This window comes from Perna viridis, chromosome 8 (assembly GCF_037379345.1).
Source record: "Perna viridis isolate PV_CMFRI_1.1 ecotype Kerala chromosome 8, ASM3737934v1, whole genome shotgun sequence".
Lineage (NCBI taxonomy): Eukaryota > Metazoa > Mollusca > Bivalvia > Mytilida > Mytilidae > Perna > Perna viridis.
Window position 1 is genome coordinate 34,422,280 of NC_142452.1, and position 16,749 is coordinate 34,439,028.

At 34.5% G+C, this 16,749-nt stretch overlaps 1 long non-coding RNA gene across 2 annotated transcripts; it reads left to right on the forward strand.

The window, feature by feature from the left end:
* Positions 1 to 2,041: 2,041 nt before the first annotated feature.
* LOC148610332 (uncharacterized) lies at positions 2,042 to 8,491 on the forward strand. 2 transcript variants are annotated; one of them, XR_015914797.1, is made up of 4 exons: positions 2,042 to 2,780; positions 4,084 to 4,183; positions 4,989 to 5,120; positions 6,668 to 8,491. It is a non-coding gene; the product is annotated as an uncharacterized LOC148610332 (long non-coding RNA). The 2 variants fall into 2 exon arrangements; XR_015914798.1 differs by having other exon boundaries at positions 2,042 to 2,687.
* Positions 8,492 to 16,749: the final 8,258 nt, after the last annotated feature.

Below are 16,749 nucleotides of genomic sequence, written 5' to 3' on the forward strand. Positions count from 1 at the left end.
AAGTTGAACCCTTTGTGCAGCTGTTGCTTAAGTCAAAAGCAAATCGTTTTTGGAGCATAGTGCAATCTGCTTTAGATACAAACTGTAGCATCATTTCATTGAATTTGGCATTGTCACAGACTCGCATTTGTGATTTGGCTAAGGTTCTCAGGTATGATAATTAAATTTTCTACTTGTTTTCGGCTGAATCCTCTGAATGCATGACTGTCACCATCTGTTGTTAATTGTCCAAAGATAAGTGGTCATTTAGCATATCAGCCAGTATTTCAAAATATCTTTTCATTGCCTATTGTAGCACTTCATTTCATGTTAGATGAACAGGTACCAGGATACCCTTGACACCCTGGATCTCGTCCAACTGATCTTAGATTGCTTGCTGTCTTACAAAGTTTGTTTGCATCATGAAGTTCTATAAGTTTCTTTTTTACTGTCACATTTCTGCTAGTGAGCTTCTAGCCTGGGTAGAAGGCTGAAACTGTGTTGTTCTATGGTGACCGAACAAGGATTTTTTGTATTGTGTGTCAGTTTCAGCTAGTATAGGTGTGTTTTCTGGGAACCCATATCTTCAAAGTGCCATTTTTAGCTCGCCTAACCAAAGGCCATATGTGCTATTGCCATCACTTGGAGTCCGTTGTCCTTGTCCGTCGTCGTTAAACAAATTTTCAAAACTCTTCTCCTCTCACACTACTTGACCAATTGGTACCAAATTTTGTATGAATGTTCTTTGGGGTATCTTGCATAGAAATGAAGTGGGGATTTTCGATCCATCAAAAAAAATGGCCTCTGTTAATAAAAATGGAACATAGGGGTCAGGCAGTAGTTTTTTGCATATATCTCCAAAACCATTAGGTTTAGCTGATTTCAAAAGAGGTAAAAGTGTTCAGCATGATGAGATCTGTCTGCGGTCAAATTTTCATTTTAATCTGATAAGCCATGTTGGAGTTATTGCTCTTTTTCAATGTTTTTTCCTATTTTTAATGTTATTTCTTTCAAAAATCTTCTCCTTTGACACTGCTTGACCAATTGGTACCAAACTTCTTATGAGTGTTCTTTGGGGTATCCTGCATAGAACTGATGTGGGGATTTTTTATCCATAAGAAAAGGCCCCCGTTAATAAAAATAGAACAAAGGGGTCAGACAGTAGTTTTTCGCATACATGTATATCTCCAAAACCATTAGGTTTAGCCAAATTCTTTCAAAAGATGATACGATCCTTATTTGTAGGACTACAAAAGTCTTCAGGCATAAGAGTTGTTACACGCCTCCTTATAAGAGTTATTGCCCTTGACAGGGGAAAATGAAATGTTTTTCTTTTTTCAGTTTTCAGCCAATGTCTTGAAAACTATGATAGATTTAAACTTTCACTTGCTGAAATGATACTTATGATAAGTCCTATCAAAGTTTTCTTGAGTCAAAATTGTTGGGCAACTTCTTGTTTAATTTATTGCCTGTGAAAGGCAAAATTCAACCAGATGAGCGATTCAGGCTCCTGGGAGCCTCTTGTTTTCAGTGACTTGGCCACTTTTGACCCTGATTTGATCAGACTACACACAGTATGATTATAGAGTTGCCAGTGCCCTTGTTGACTTTATGGACTGGCGTATGGATTTGACTGGAAAAGTTCCTCACATAGGTTACATTTGCTGGTACAGTACTTCTAATAGCACGATTAAGGGGATCAACTTTCTGAGTTTTAGTGTTTTTAGCAGTCTTATATGTAGCAAGCATCAATTTACCTAGGTGGTAGTTTACAATTTGTTGTAGAACATGTTTGGATTTCTCATTTGATTCAATTTCAAAATTTCCCCTCTCTTAGTAAGCATTTTATTCAATCCAAGTCTTAGATTTCTTAATTTTTGAACATGCAAATAAATAAAGTTAACATTTTGAATGGTTACCACAGGAACAGTTCACTATGATACTATGGCATCAGTAACATATGATAGTTTTGAAAGAACCGCATCAGGAATTTTGTAGTGTCATGTATATGCCTGTGTGTATTCTGCTTGTCACCTTGCTGCTATGTCAGAAGCAAACAGCCTATTCAGGAGTTTTTTTTTTTTTTTTGGTTTTCAAGCGAGCTGGCATTATATCACACACACTTGACAGATTTGTCACATACTTCCGATGGTTGGCTGACATGGGTCTTTTGTTGAGGTAATGTACTGGTTCAGTTGAAGTAAGGCCTTTGTTGACCATGCTTTCTGCAGCTTTATATGCACTACTGTCTGGATCTGTGGTTATTTTATTAAGCTCTAACCCATCTTGCTTGAGTTCTTGCCCAGGCTTGTTCATTTCCAATACTGTCTTGCATGTTAATATTCACCTTTTTAGTTTTTTACTGTATGGTTTTTCTTTTTTGATGAGCACAGCTTTGATTTTTGATTTGTGGCTACAACATAATGTTTGAATGTTTCATTTTCAGTTACAGAGAAGGTAGACTGTGTTGCTAGTTGGAATGGTTTTTTTCCAAGACCTGAATATATTCTGATGATATAGATTCCATCGGCCTGGACATTTATTGTCTTAGGATCCTAGCCGCGTAGTCTTTTCACCCTTTTTACCTTTTCTCTCTGCATTTTCATGTCTTCATTTTTCTTTTCTATTATTTTAGCCACTTAATTTGATGTGTACTGCATACCTGATACAGATGGAGGGGGAATATTTGATGCCATACAAACTTGATGGTAACTTGATGTGTGTTGAAGACCCACTTGCCTGCCTACATTTATTTTGGCTGCACGACGACCACGCTTGTTGCTTTCAACGTCTTCGTACAAGTTAAAGGCTTTTGATTTGTATTTGCACTTAGTACACTTTGCCACTTCTCTCCAAGCTGAACCCCATTTCTGTTCTTTCAATAAATCCTGTCTAAGTAACCTTTGTACTTCGGTGACATTAGTATGTGCTCCCTAAATACTTTATTCCACATGTCACTATTTTTTCCTATTGTTACAGTTCTATTTGTCTTTCTTTCAGATCTGTAGGCAAAAATAAAAGTTTTCCTTCAAAATTTAATTTTAAATTTAATTATTTTGGATACAATCATTCAGTTCAAAAATTGTCTATTTAATTAGCTCCCTTGTTTTCATTAACTTTTTTTTTCATGCACCATTTACATTATATGCTCATATCTCTCTTTTCCATATCTAATTTTTATAGTAATTTCATAACTGTATTTCTTGACTGGGAATAAAAATATAAGTTTTATGTAGGTTTCTCTTCTTTTTAAGGATTTCAAAAAAAAATTGGGGAGGGGGGGGGGGGCTAATTTCATGTTTTCTACCATAGACATACAAAAAACTCCAAAACTCTCTATTTTACATGTATTGAAAATCTCTCTTTTTTTACATGTATAGATATGGCTTTCATATATCAAAGTACTTCTGAATAACTTATTTAGTTAGATTAATGTAAAGATTTGTCTTGTGCAGTCTTAATTTTATGTGGCCACACATCTGTTGACTCAAGATATTTTTACACGAGTTGTAACTGACAATTATACAATAAATATATGAAGCAAGAGAGTCAACATGCATGTGACCATTGTTCAAAGAGTGATAAACTACACAAAATTTAGTGTTTTCCAGCCTTTTTAACAGATTTTTCCAATCTCGGTCAAGTTTGAAGGGCTTATATGACATTATAGTTTCAAATTATTACCATAAACCAATCAAATCAACTATAGAACACATTGAAGAGCTTGAGAAACAATATTAGAGTTTCTTTATGTAGACTTTGTTTTTGAGGCCAAATTTTGCCCTTACCAAACCAACTTCTTTGTCTGCTACAACCTCATTTCCCATGGAAAAAAAAAAAAATTGTAAGGCATTTCAAAACATATCACATTTACTCCAGATTTTTTTTAAAAACTTTATCGCAAACTTTGCCTGTAGTAATAGGTACAAGTATTGTATTGATATTCTTGAGCGGGTCTACGTCAAAACATGAAGGCTAATACAATAGTCAGAGTTCCTTTTTGTTATATTTTTTTTTAAACAGCTGCATGTAATTTTTAACTTGAATTTTGGCCATATTTAAAGATGTATCCAAATAGATAAAATGTGTGATTTTTATTTACAGATTAAAAGACAGGAAAGAGGAAGGATATCCAGTTGATAGGGAGTACTGCAGCACAACAACACCAAAGTGAAAGTAGAAAACATGTGCTTTTGACTTCAAGGTTTGACAATTTTCCAATCTTTGTGGAATGATCTAGGTTTTTTAAGTTAAAAACAAATTTCCTGAAACATTCTATATGTATGAAAGTTGTACATGTATCATAATTCAAGATATTGATCATTACGATATAATTACAAATTAACATATCAGTGATATAATTGATACACACTTTTTATATAACATCATAAGCAACAAAAAAATAAGGATAAAATAATAATAAGTCATCATGGATACGAGACTTAACTAATTACCTCACTTATGTTACATTCCTTATGCATTTCTTCCTCTCTGATAATCTCAATAGAATAATTTGTTTTTCCTACCTACTGACCCAAGCTTTAAACCATTGGGTTGAGAAACAGCAAACAAACATATTTTTATGTTTGGCCTGATGTAAAAGTTTTCCATGTATGTGTGCACACTTATATTTGAAAGTAAAAATCACTCACCTAATGCATTTTTGCCACTCTCAACTGATATCTTTTTCTAAAAATAATATATTTTTTATGATTTTTTTTTAGGATTTTGAAAACAAACAGTTATCTCCCCTTACATATGGTCACTTAATATCAAATTCATTCATGTTTAATTTCTATTATGATGAATATTGTGGTTGTTGACAGGTCTGGAATATCTTCTTTTATCATACTTTAGTGATATTTCTTGCAGTAAACCATAAATTGTTCATGACTTAGTCTGAGGCCTAACTTTCATAGCATAGAGCATAGAATTTCAAGTATTGTGGTAAAATTGTGGCAAATTGTGTTTTGTTTCATGTATTAAAAGCAATTATCTGTTTTTTATAGGATCAAGCAATCAGTGATAGATGTCAGTTGCCAGGTTTTTTAGGTTCAACTGAACAACTGTGCCCAGCAGCAGCACCATAGCTTTATGTATTTGGAAACTTTATTTGAAAATAACATTCATAAGAGATTTATGTAAGCATTTTTATTTGTTAGCATACAAAGCACTATCAAATTGTGTAGTTGAAATGTTGATTTTCTACTTTTCCAGAAAAAAGAACTGCATTTTAGTAAAAAATGTGTGTTTTACATTGCTTAATTTACCTTGTAGGTTAGAAAGCAAGAGATGAATAAAATAAGTAAATTTTACAGTTTAGTTTTTGTATTGGGGATATGTTTCTATAAGAAATACGCTTCTTTATCAAACTAATGATGAGAGAGTTATCAAGGATTATAGTGGAAACTAAAAGAATGTAATCCAGAGACAAAGACCAGGCATGGATAACTGACACACGACCAAGAATAAAAAATCACTGAAATATACAGCAGTCCTCCTTTCTAGGGGCCCCTCATTTGAAAGACCACTCCTTTCTCTTGGCCATAGTTCTCTTGCATTAACTCTTTATATACTAATTTTTGAAGGCCACCTCTAAAACGCTACCAGCCGCCACCCTTTTTCGGCCAAAAATATCCTTTGTCCTTTCAAAAACAACCATGCTGTTGTTTATTGACAACTTGGTTAACAACGATTAACCGGAAGTTTGAGACCGGATGTTCAATAATTTGACCTGAAAGGTTAAAGTTACACTTCTGTGATTGCACAATTGGTAAACAAAGATGACATCTGTTAAAAATGTTGACACTCGAAAACAAAGTTAAAGTCATTAAATTAACTGAAAAGGGTCACAGTTTGAGGAAGCTGGCAGAAGATTTTAAAGTGTGTAAAATGCAAATTCAAAATATTATTCAGAAGAAGGAGAACATTTTAATTATGGAAACAGTCTGACATCAGTTCATTTTTCAAAGTAAATCTGTGATACAATGTACATGTACATGTTCAAGTACTTTTAATGAATGCATCTTATGTTTAAATACATTGTTATATTTTAATATTGTCTGAATATAGCTGAAATATTGCTGCTCGGACGTTAAACCCCAACAAACAAACAATATATTTTAATGTGTCATACTTTAATTTTAAACAGATAATAAAAGGCATTTTAATATTCATAAAACATATAGCAGACATTATCTGGATTATACATAAAGATCATACAAAAGAAAAGCAAATCTGTTACATAAGGTACATTTTGTATATATTTTCAGCCAGTTTGATTTTCAGATCAATTCCTTTAGAGAGACCACCCTTTTTGTAAAGCCTCTTTTATGTTGCAAATGGGTTGTTCTCTCCAGGGTGGGACTACTGTACATGCAAGGTAAAAAAAAGTAAATGAGCATCTAAGACTCCACAAAAACTGGAAGCATGACCAAAGTGCACTGATATGGTAAGCATCCTCTGTTTTTCTATCAACACCTGCCAAGTTGCTCATAAAAAGTCAATTCAGGGTAGAAGAGAAAAGATTGAAAAACTATTGGCACTTTGTATAAATAAGTATTCATGGTGCAGATGGATTCACCATAATGACCCACAAGTTTATGACAGCCATAAGAAATATGGTTTTATTTTGTTCAGTTTTCATTATTTATGGAGTGAACTGCATTGAATTTATTTCTTTTTTTAGGAAGAAAAAAGCTGTCTTCCATGATGTATACAGTGATTGTAATATTCCCAGACAAGGGTCAAACTAAAGTATGAGACCTTTGTAAATATTTATTTGTGTCATAAAATAGATGTATTTTGTGGAAAAAAAACACTTTTCATATTTGTTACCCAGGGGAATGGAGGAAAAATAGCATTTATTTTCCTGCATTAGGTTGACCAGTCATGTACCCTGTTCAAATGAAGAACTTTGGAATAACAGATTGGTATACTGACACAGTTTGTAATCAGGATTTTTCTCTCTTAGTTTTTTAAAGGATAAAACTTAGAAATAAATAGGTTTATTTATTTTAGAAAATATATAGAATATGAAATTTTGATAGATTGCATATTACAAATGAGTGTGGAAAAAAAAACTGCTGAACTTCTGGTACCTTTAAACTTTTGTAGGAATAGCGATTCATGTCGCAGTGAGGATATTTCTATAGTGAGCTTATGCCATCACTTGGCATCCGTTGTCATCGTTGTCGTCGTCTTGGACAAATTTTAAAAATTCTTCTCTGAAACTACTGAACTGACAGGTTTTAAACTTGGCATGATTGTTTCTTAGGGTGTTCTGCACAAAATGGTTGTTGGGATTTTTGATCAATGAAAAAACATGGCCGCTGTTACTAAAAATAGAATATAGGGGTCAGATTCAGTTTTTTGCAAATAACTCAAAAAGCGTTACCTTTAGCAAATTTCTGGCAGGATAAAATTGTTCAGCATCATGAGACGCACTTTTGCCAAATTTTCAAAACGATTGGTCATCTGATGTAGAAGTTACGGCCCCTGAAACAGTTTTTTTTGCATTTTCGCATGTGCAAAATGACTTGGGATTGTTGATTCATGAAAAACATTGCCGCTGTTACTAAAAATAGAACATGGGTTCGGATGGCAGTTTTTTTGCAAATAACTAAAAAACCGTTGCCTTTAGCAAATTTCTGTCGAGGTAATATTGTTCAGCATCATGAGACAGGCCTATGCCAAAATTTTCAAAACGATTGGTCATCTGATGTAGGAGTTACGGCCCCTGAAACAGTTTTTTTTTTATATTTTCGCATTTGCAACTTTGAAAATCTTCTCAAAACCCATTGCACAGAATTCAATGAAAGTTGGCATATGTGTTCCTTAGGGTATCCCAAACAAATTGACCGGGGGGATTGTTGATTCATGAAAAAAAATGGCCGCCATTACTAAAAATAGAACATAGTGGTCTGATGGCAGTTTTTTGCAAATAACTCAAAAACCGTTGCCTTTACCAAATTTCTGGCGGAGTATAAAATGTTAAGCATCATGAGAAGGACCTATGCTGAAATTTTCAAAACCATTCATTGACTAATGTAGGAGTTATGACCCCTGAAACATTTTTTTTTTTTTTTTTTTTTTTTTCACATGTACAAATTCGAAAATCTTCTCTAAAACCATTTAAGATCATTGAATGAAAATAAGCATAACAGTTCTTTAGTGTATTGTGCTCAAAATGACTGTTGTGATTTTTAATCCGTGAATAGATATGACTACCTATACTAAAAATGGAACTCAGGGGTCATAAGACAGGTTTTTGAAAAAAATTCAAAAATTGTTGCCTTCAGCAAAATTCTGATTCAGGTCATGAAAATGCTATGAAAAGCATTTCCTGCATTTGACAATTTAGTTGATTTTAACTTAGCCTGTCTCATTCCTCAAGTTTTTCAAATAAGCAAATGGTTAACCAGGTGAGCGATTCAGGCTCTCTTGAGCCTCTATTTTCTATCATGATAGTTTTAAATACTTACTGGAATTAACATTAAACTAATTGGAAGTATCATTTGTTTAAAGTATTACAACACTTTGAGGGAATGGGGTTATTTATATAATATAAGGTATGTTTCTCACAAGTATCATGATACTTGATAATAGTGTAATGGTAATTGTTGAAAGAGTAATCAAGGGAACCATGGTTATAGCGGTAATCAAAAGAATGTAATCCAGGGATGAAGACCAGACATACACAACAAAGAACATAAAGTAACTAAAATCATACATACAAAGTAACGAAAGTAATTGAGCAACTCGGACTCCACTAAAAACTGGGAGCATGGACCAGGTGCACCGATAGGGTAAGCGTCCTCTGCTTTTCTAGAAACACCCGCCGAGTCCGGGGTAGACAAACGAGGAAAGGAAAACTATGACCCGTTGAATAAATCAGTTTTCATGGTGCTGATGGATACACCATAACGATCCACGAGCCTATTTGTTAGAGTTCTAGCGCGATACAAAAAGTCTGCGTAGTTTCGGCAAGCTCTGGCATAACGTATTAGTTGTGATATGAACACTCCATACGCAGGAGCCGAAGGGATGTTGCCACAAATGAAAGAAAAGTTGACAATTCTGAATTAAAAGTCATCACGTTTGTCGTAAAGTTTGGTCAATACTTTTCCTTTACCATCGATTTCTAAGTGTAGGTCAAGAGGTAAGTATTTGTATTCCACTTATTTTAAATAAATGAAAAAATATATGTTGCCATTCCCCAATCTTTTATCTTTACTTTGGGACACCACTCATCAAAATCCATCCACGTCTTTTTAACACTCATAGCAAAGTTACCCTATTTTCAACCAAAAAAAATGAGCAAATTGACCAATAAATAGTCAAATACCAATGGCAGTGTTTTCAGTTAGTCCTTCGATAGGCCTTCAAAGGTCTTTAACTCTGATGTCTTAAAGTGAATTAATTTGTAAATCCAAATTATTTGGCCATTTCTGTTACACTAAAAAATAACATCAGAAAGAGAAAGACGAATTTGTCTTAATTGTAGTCATACACAAGTCAAAGTAGGTCTATCCCCAGGTGGCACTAAAATGTTCAGTTAGATATCACTGGAAAATAAAGAACAATTATCTTCTAGGAATTTTTGGGTGAAGCAAAGAGCTGAGAAAAGAAATAATGGTAAAATATCAACCATTTAAATAACACTGTAATTTTAGAATCTGATCATACATCGATTTCTAACTGTAGGTTAAGGTCTGAAGTATCCTTTATCTCAAGTTTTTTGGGATAGATGTGATGTATCAAATCCCCTAAGTTAGGAATTTTTATAGATAAAACGTCATGTATATAGTGGAAACAGATTAAAGGATCTAGCTAAACAATATTCTTTCTTTCGGATTAGATCAGCTATAAAGTCGACCTCATAAGAGTGATAAAATAGGTCAGCTAGTAGAGGAGCACAATTTGTTCCCATTGGAATGCCGACCATTTGTTGAAAGACGTGTCCACCACACTGGACAAATATGTGTTGAACTGTCATGTACCAACTTAAAAGTAACTATACACGCCATTTTGTAAGACTAGACACTCATTTGATTAGAAAAGGACTTAAATGTAAAAAATCTGATACAATCCACTCAAGTGTGAAATTGAAACTCAAGTAATGCTGGTCTAGGAATAACAGTTGCTTACACGGATTACTCTCTTACAATCCTACTATAATTGGGAAAAACTATTCTTAAGAGTCACTTAAGGTAGACGAGATCACACTTTCATGTGGGTCTAGATATTACTGCTGCTGAGAAATGCACTTAAATGTGAAAATGTGATGCAAGTCACTTAAGCACGATATTAAGGTCAACTTAAGGAGACTGTTTTAAGACTAACAGACTGGAATGTACCCACCCAGAAGTAAACCAAAAAAACGCTGATGTAGGTTTCAGTTTGCAGAGAAATGGACTTTAATGGAAAATGCCATGCAAGTCACTCAAGCGTAAAATTGAGTCAGTGCTGAGAGACAGTTGTCAGGCTGGTATGTACCCACTCAAAAGTATCGTAGGCCTGCACAAACCAAGTAGAGTATAAACCAACCGAGGAGCTACGCCAGTGCAGCTTGATACGACCATGGCATATCGACAAGAGAAAAACTTGGACATAGGTGAACCAATAATATCTTTACTCAATCCATATAACTGTTGGCCATTTATCTCTGCAAAAGGGTATATACCATAAAAAAATTTAATTTGCAACCTGTAGTCGATACCTATGTAATGATATACAAAGTATATTATGATCCTTTTTTGAAAAACGTTTTGATTTTGGCGCCTTCGGATCACTTGTTTCTTAGATGGGTGAGATAAGAATAATGGAAATCAAATTGTCTACAGACTCCAACTACAGAACTTGAACATAATACATCCAAATTTGTTTAGCGTTCGTATAAAAATGGTAAGTCTAAGTATTTCACTATCTGAAAAATGGACTTAATTATGTAAAAACATAACCTTAATTTGTCTCCTTATCAACCAGAAATTAAGGCATATGTAACATAGAATTCAGTAGGTAATCTTGAAATAATATTCAATTTCTTATTTGATGTAATATGAAGAGTTATATTTGATACAAAAATGGCTTGCTTAAAGACTTGGACTTTTTTTCTTTGAAAGCTGTAGCTTATGACTATTCCTCAAATTCAAATCACTGTTTAAATCTAAGTGACACCTAATGTCAAATACAGTTCACTTTACCTAGAAAACCTGGGAGAGAAAACGTTGTATACTAATCTAGCCATTCAAATATTGTGTTGTTGTTTAAATCAGTAATAGATCCTCTTCTCACGTTGGTAAAAAAATATTTTAGATACAATTGGCAATACCATGATTATCTTTATTGTTCACATCATTGAAATTTTGTCAATTCCAAATGTTTATTTTTATACCACTATTTTAATTTGACCTGAAATGCATTGGTATAAACATTGATATCTTGCAAAAAGAACGAAAATATAGATTTCAAAATAGGTCAATAGTATTGCTTCTTATTTATTCAAAGATCAAATCATTATTTTTATAATGATAAAAACTCTAGAGCGCTAATCATATGTGCATAATTGATAGCTACCGGTTTATATTGCTTTTTGTCATTAGAACATCAAATGATTTCCATGTTTAAGCGCTTTTTAAGTTGGTTTTGGCCAGTTAAATGTCATGTTATCAGTTAAATTATTTTATACTAAGATTACAATCGACACTTAATTTTGATTCACCTTTACTTAGGACGATGGTGAAGGGTTTGATACATTCATAATAAAATCAATGACATATCAGATGTCCGCCAGATGGAATTTATTTCACAGCTTTTAGGTATCTTGAATGACCTCCAAACCCTTTATCGAAAAATAGAAAAAAAGAATGCTTAGTTACGGCTTTGATTTTCTCTTGAGAAATGTCAAAAGTTAATTCAAAGCAGGAGACAATTCACACTCGGATTGCTAATGTCAAATGTATTTCCATGGTGAAAAGGTATAACCTTTGAAGTTAAACCTGCAACGAAGTTAAAAATCAACCTTTATCTTATTCATTAAGGTTTTTTGGTAGTTAGTGTACGGAGTTGTCGAACTTGTCTACATGAAATTCAGGAACTATTTGATAAATACATCCAAGGAAAATATTATAAACAATATTTTTTTTAATACAATTAAAAAAAAAAGATTATGGTAAAAAAAAGCAAACCACTACATGTAATATATCTCATCACTCATTTGATAGCTGTACATCAAATCTGCAGAATACCTCTGAAACCCTAAATTAATTGGTGTTAGGCATGCTTCCGTAGACCATCTGATCAGCCTGAGGCCTCAAATATCTCAGGGATCAACACACCTACCTCAAAGTTAAAAGGGGTCTTTTGACCTCATATTTAGCAAAACAAGCTCATCACATTTGACGCAAACTAGTATAAGCATGGCCATACTGTTTGAAAGCTAACTTTTCTACCGAAAAATGTCATTAACTTCACATCTGATGCGAATGAGACCCCTAACATGGCCATGCAACGTAAAATAGCAATTTTCTACCGAAAATGTATATGCCTACTATGGTCAAAGTTCTTCAAATAAGACTTTCTTACCTTGAATCATTCATTTCCCTCACACCTGTTTCGAAACCTACACTTCACGTGGTCATATAACTTGAAATCGTACTTTCCTTACCAAAATATGCACATCACATAAGATGCAAACTGCACTCTTTTCTTTGTTATAGTCCGTGAAATAACACTTTCCGGTCAAAAGTCATTCATGCTCATTACATCTGATGCGGACCGTACGCTTAAAATGGCTGTTTGTCCGAAAAACTACCCAAAATCAAAGTAAAGCCTGGTTATCTAATCTGATGCGAATTGTACGCTTGACATGACCAAACTATTTCAAACAGATGATTCGAAGCCTACTCTTCACATAGCCAATACTACTAAAATTGCACTTTTCAAGCCCAAAATCACTCATGCTCATCACATCTGATGCGGACTGTAGTCTTAACATGGCCGTATGACAGAAAAACTACCCAAACAATTGCATGCTTATCACATCATATAAGAATTGTACATGGCCAAACTGTTTCAAACTTATTCTTGCTAAAATATACATGCTCATCACTTAAGATGCCAACTGTTTTCTTAATATGGCCAAAGTACTTGAAATATAATTTTCCTACCAATAACGTACATGGTCATCACATCTAACGCAAACCGTACCCCTTAACATGACCGTATGGTAGAAAAAAACTACCCAAAAATGCATACTTATCACATCATATAAGAATTGTACGCCTAACATGGGCGAACTGCTTCAAATAACATTCCCGCCAAAATCATACATGCCCATAACTTAAGATGCAAATCATTTTCTGCATATGGCCAGAGTAATTGAAAAAATCATTTTCATACCCAAAATCAATAATGTTCATGACAATTGATGTGTACTGTTCTCACTTAAATAGCCATTATACAATTCCAACGATACCAATACTGTGTGAAATACCATTTTCGTACCTTAATTCTCCATACCAATCACATATGATGCGAAGTGAACTCTTGATACGATCATATTACTTCAAATAGCACATTCGTACCAGAATCATACATGCATATCACATATGATTTGATATGAAGCGTAAGTATGACAATATTACATGAAATAGCACTTTCCTACCTAAATCATACATGCTCTTCACATCTGATTCGTACTGTATTCTTAGTATGACCTTTCGATTCGACATAACATTTTCCTACCAAAAACGTACATGATCATCACATCTGACGCAAACCGTACCCCTGACATGCCCGTACGACAAGAAACTACCCAAAAATGCATGCTTATCACATCATATAAGAGGTGTACGCCTAACATGGCGGAACTGTTTCAAATAACTTATTCCTGCTAAAATCATACATGCCCATAACTTAAGATGCCAACCGTTTTCTTAATATGGATAAAATACTTCAAATATCATTTTCCTACCCGAAATCATTTATGCTCATGAAAATTGATGCGTACTGTCCTCCCTTAAATAACCTTTATACAATTCCAAAGATAGCAATACTTTGGTTTAAAAAACCCTAAATATGACAATACTACATGAAATAGCACTTTCCTACCTAAATCATATATGCTCATCACATCTGATTCCTACTGTACTCTTCATATGACGTCACGACTCGAAATAACATTTTCCTACAAACAACTTAAGCATGAATTGTTGGGTAGATTTCTGTCATACGGGCATGTCAGGGGTACGGTTTGCGTCAGATGTGATGATCATGTACGTTATTGGTAAGGAAATGCTTTTCGAGTCGTTACATCATGTTAAGAATACAGTAAGAATCAGATGTGATGAGCATGTATGATTGAGGTAGGAAAGTGCTATTTCAAGTAATATTGTCATCCTTACGCTTCATATCAAATCAGATGTATGCTTCTGGTAAGAATGTGCCTTTTCTTCCGATTGGTATGGAGAATGAAGGTTTGCGTCAGATGTGATGATCATGTACGTTATTTGCAGGGAAATGTTATATCGAGTCGTAAGATCATATTAAAGACACAGTACGAATCAGATATGATGAGCATGTATGATTGAAGTAGGAAAATTATTAATGCTCATGGGAATCGATGCGTACTGTTTGCCCATAAATACCCATTACTCATATCCTATCCCCGTGCAGGTACGGGGGTTAAAAGAATAGGCCTACAGCAGCGCAAAGCTTGTCGTAAAAGGCGACTAAATAGTGCTCAGAAACCTAGCAGGGGGCTACGCGCTCTGCCCACAGAGCAGCTGGGATGGGTACCCCTGGCGTGTTATATGTTGGGGTTGTCAGGCTGTAAACGGAAAACCTGACCGTAAATCGTAGTGGTGCACCGTGTTGGGAAACATGTGACATTCCTCGCACGTTAAAAAAAACCCTGCTGTGGTATTCGATAGGAGTAGGAACCTTTACGCTCCGCCACAGTAGGCTAAATTGCCCGTCACATTCGTCAATGTTAACTTGAGCGGAGGCAGTTCTCAGGTTTGACCTGTCGAAGTAACGGAGAGTTGTTACTCGTACACCTTTGTCAAAAAGAAACGATCGCATCGCAGTTTCAGACGAAGTGTATTTGTTGATACCACCAAGATAGAAACGACTTATTTTACGCTTTTTTCGCACAAAACCGTAGAATTTGGACGAACTTGTAGGAAAACATGCTGATGTCGGAAAATGCACTGGGATACCTTTATTACCAAGACATGTATCATTTAAAGGTTCAGACATATTTTCCCTCGAGTATTCACAAATATCAACACACTGAGCATTAGTAGGTATGTCCCTTATTCTTGTATTCTTGAAATCAATAATCAACTATACAAGTATTATAATCAATACCTGTGTCGATTCGACGATATATTTATGATTCACATCGATTACTCAAGCAAATAAACTATGTAAAATGAAATAGATTTATTGTACAACTACTTTCTGCATTATTTGCACCGCACATATGCACATTTCGTACTTCACAATTACAGGATCAAAAGGATCAGAAAACACTTGAATGCGTTATTAAAATATAGCGATAATATGTAAAAATGAAATGAGGATCCTGAAAAATTCGAAAGATCTTTTGGAGACAATCAATCAGTTCAATACTATTATTTGAATATAATAGCATTAAATCCTATGATTTTTCAACACAGTATATTTCTATTCCCCATACTCAGTTAAAATACCGACTTAAATTCATTATACATCTTCTTTTAAAAAAAGATGGTACACCTATAGATACAAAAATATAGTTCTTGTTAGAGATTCCTCATACTTTGTAAAACGTAATTCCAAATCATCTTCCAAATATACAGAGGAAGATGTTTACAAAATGCTGGAATTTTTAATCGACAACATATTTGTCCAGTGTGGTGGACATGTTTTTTCAACAAACGGTCAGCATTCCAATGGGAGCAAATTGTGCTCCTTTACTTGCTGACCTATTCCTTCAGTCTTATGAGGCTGACTTTATAGCGGATCTGATCCGAAAGAAAGAATATCGTTCGGCTAGACCCTTTAATCTCAGTTTCCGTTATATAAATGACGTATTATCTTTAAACAATCATAATTTCGGGGATTTGATACATCGCATCTACCCAAACGAACTTGAGATAAAGGATACTAGATACTGTGAAGTCAGCCTCATATCTTGACCTACCCTTAGAAATCGATGGTAAAGGAAAGCTATTGACCAAACTTTACAACAAACGTAATGACTTTTCATTCAAAATTGTCAACTTTCCTTTCCTCTGCAGCAACATCCCTTCAGCACCTGCGTATGGAGTGGTCATATCACAACTAATACGTTATGCCAGAGCATGCCGAAACTACGCAGACTTTTTGTTTCGCGCTAGAACTCTAACAAATAGGCTTCTGGAACAGGGTTATGTTGCTACAAGATTGAAGTCATCACTACAGAAGTTTTATGGTCGTCATCATGAACTCGTGGATCGTTATGGTGTATCCATCTTCACCATGAAAACGGATTTATTCAACAGGACATAGTTTTCCTTTCCTCATTTGTCTACCCCGGACTTGACTTTTTATTAGCAACTCGGCGGGTGTTTCTAGAAAAGCAGAGGATGCTTATCCTGCCGGTGCACCTGGTCCATGCTCCCAGTTTTTAGTGGAGTCCGAGTTGCTCATTTGCTTTTGTTACTTTGTAAGTATGATTTTAGTTATTTTATGTTCTTTGTTGTGTATGTCTGTTTTCCATGTCTGGTCTTTGTCCCTGGATTA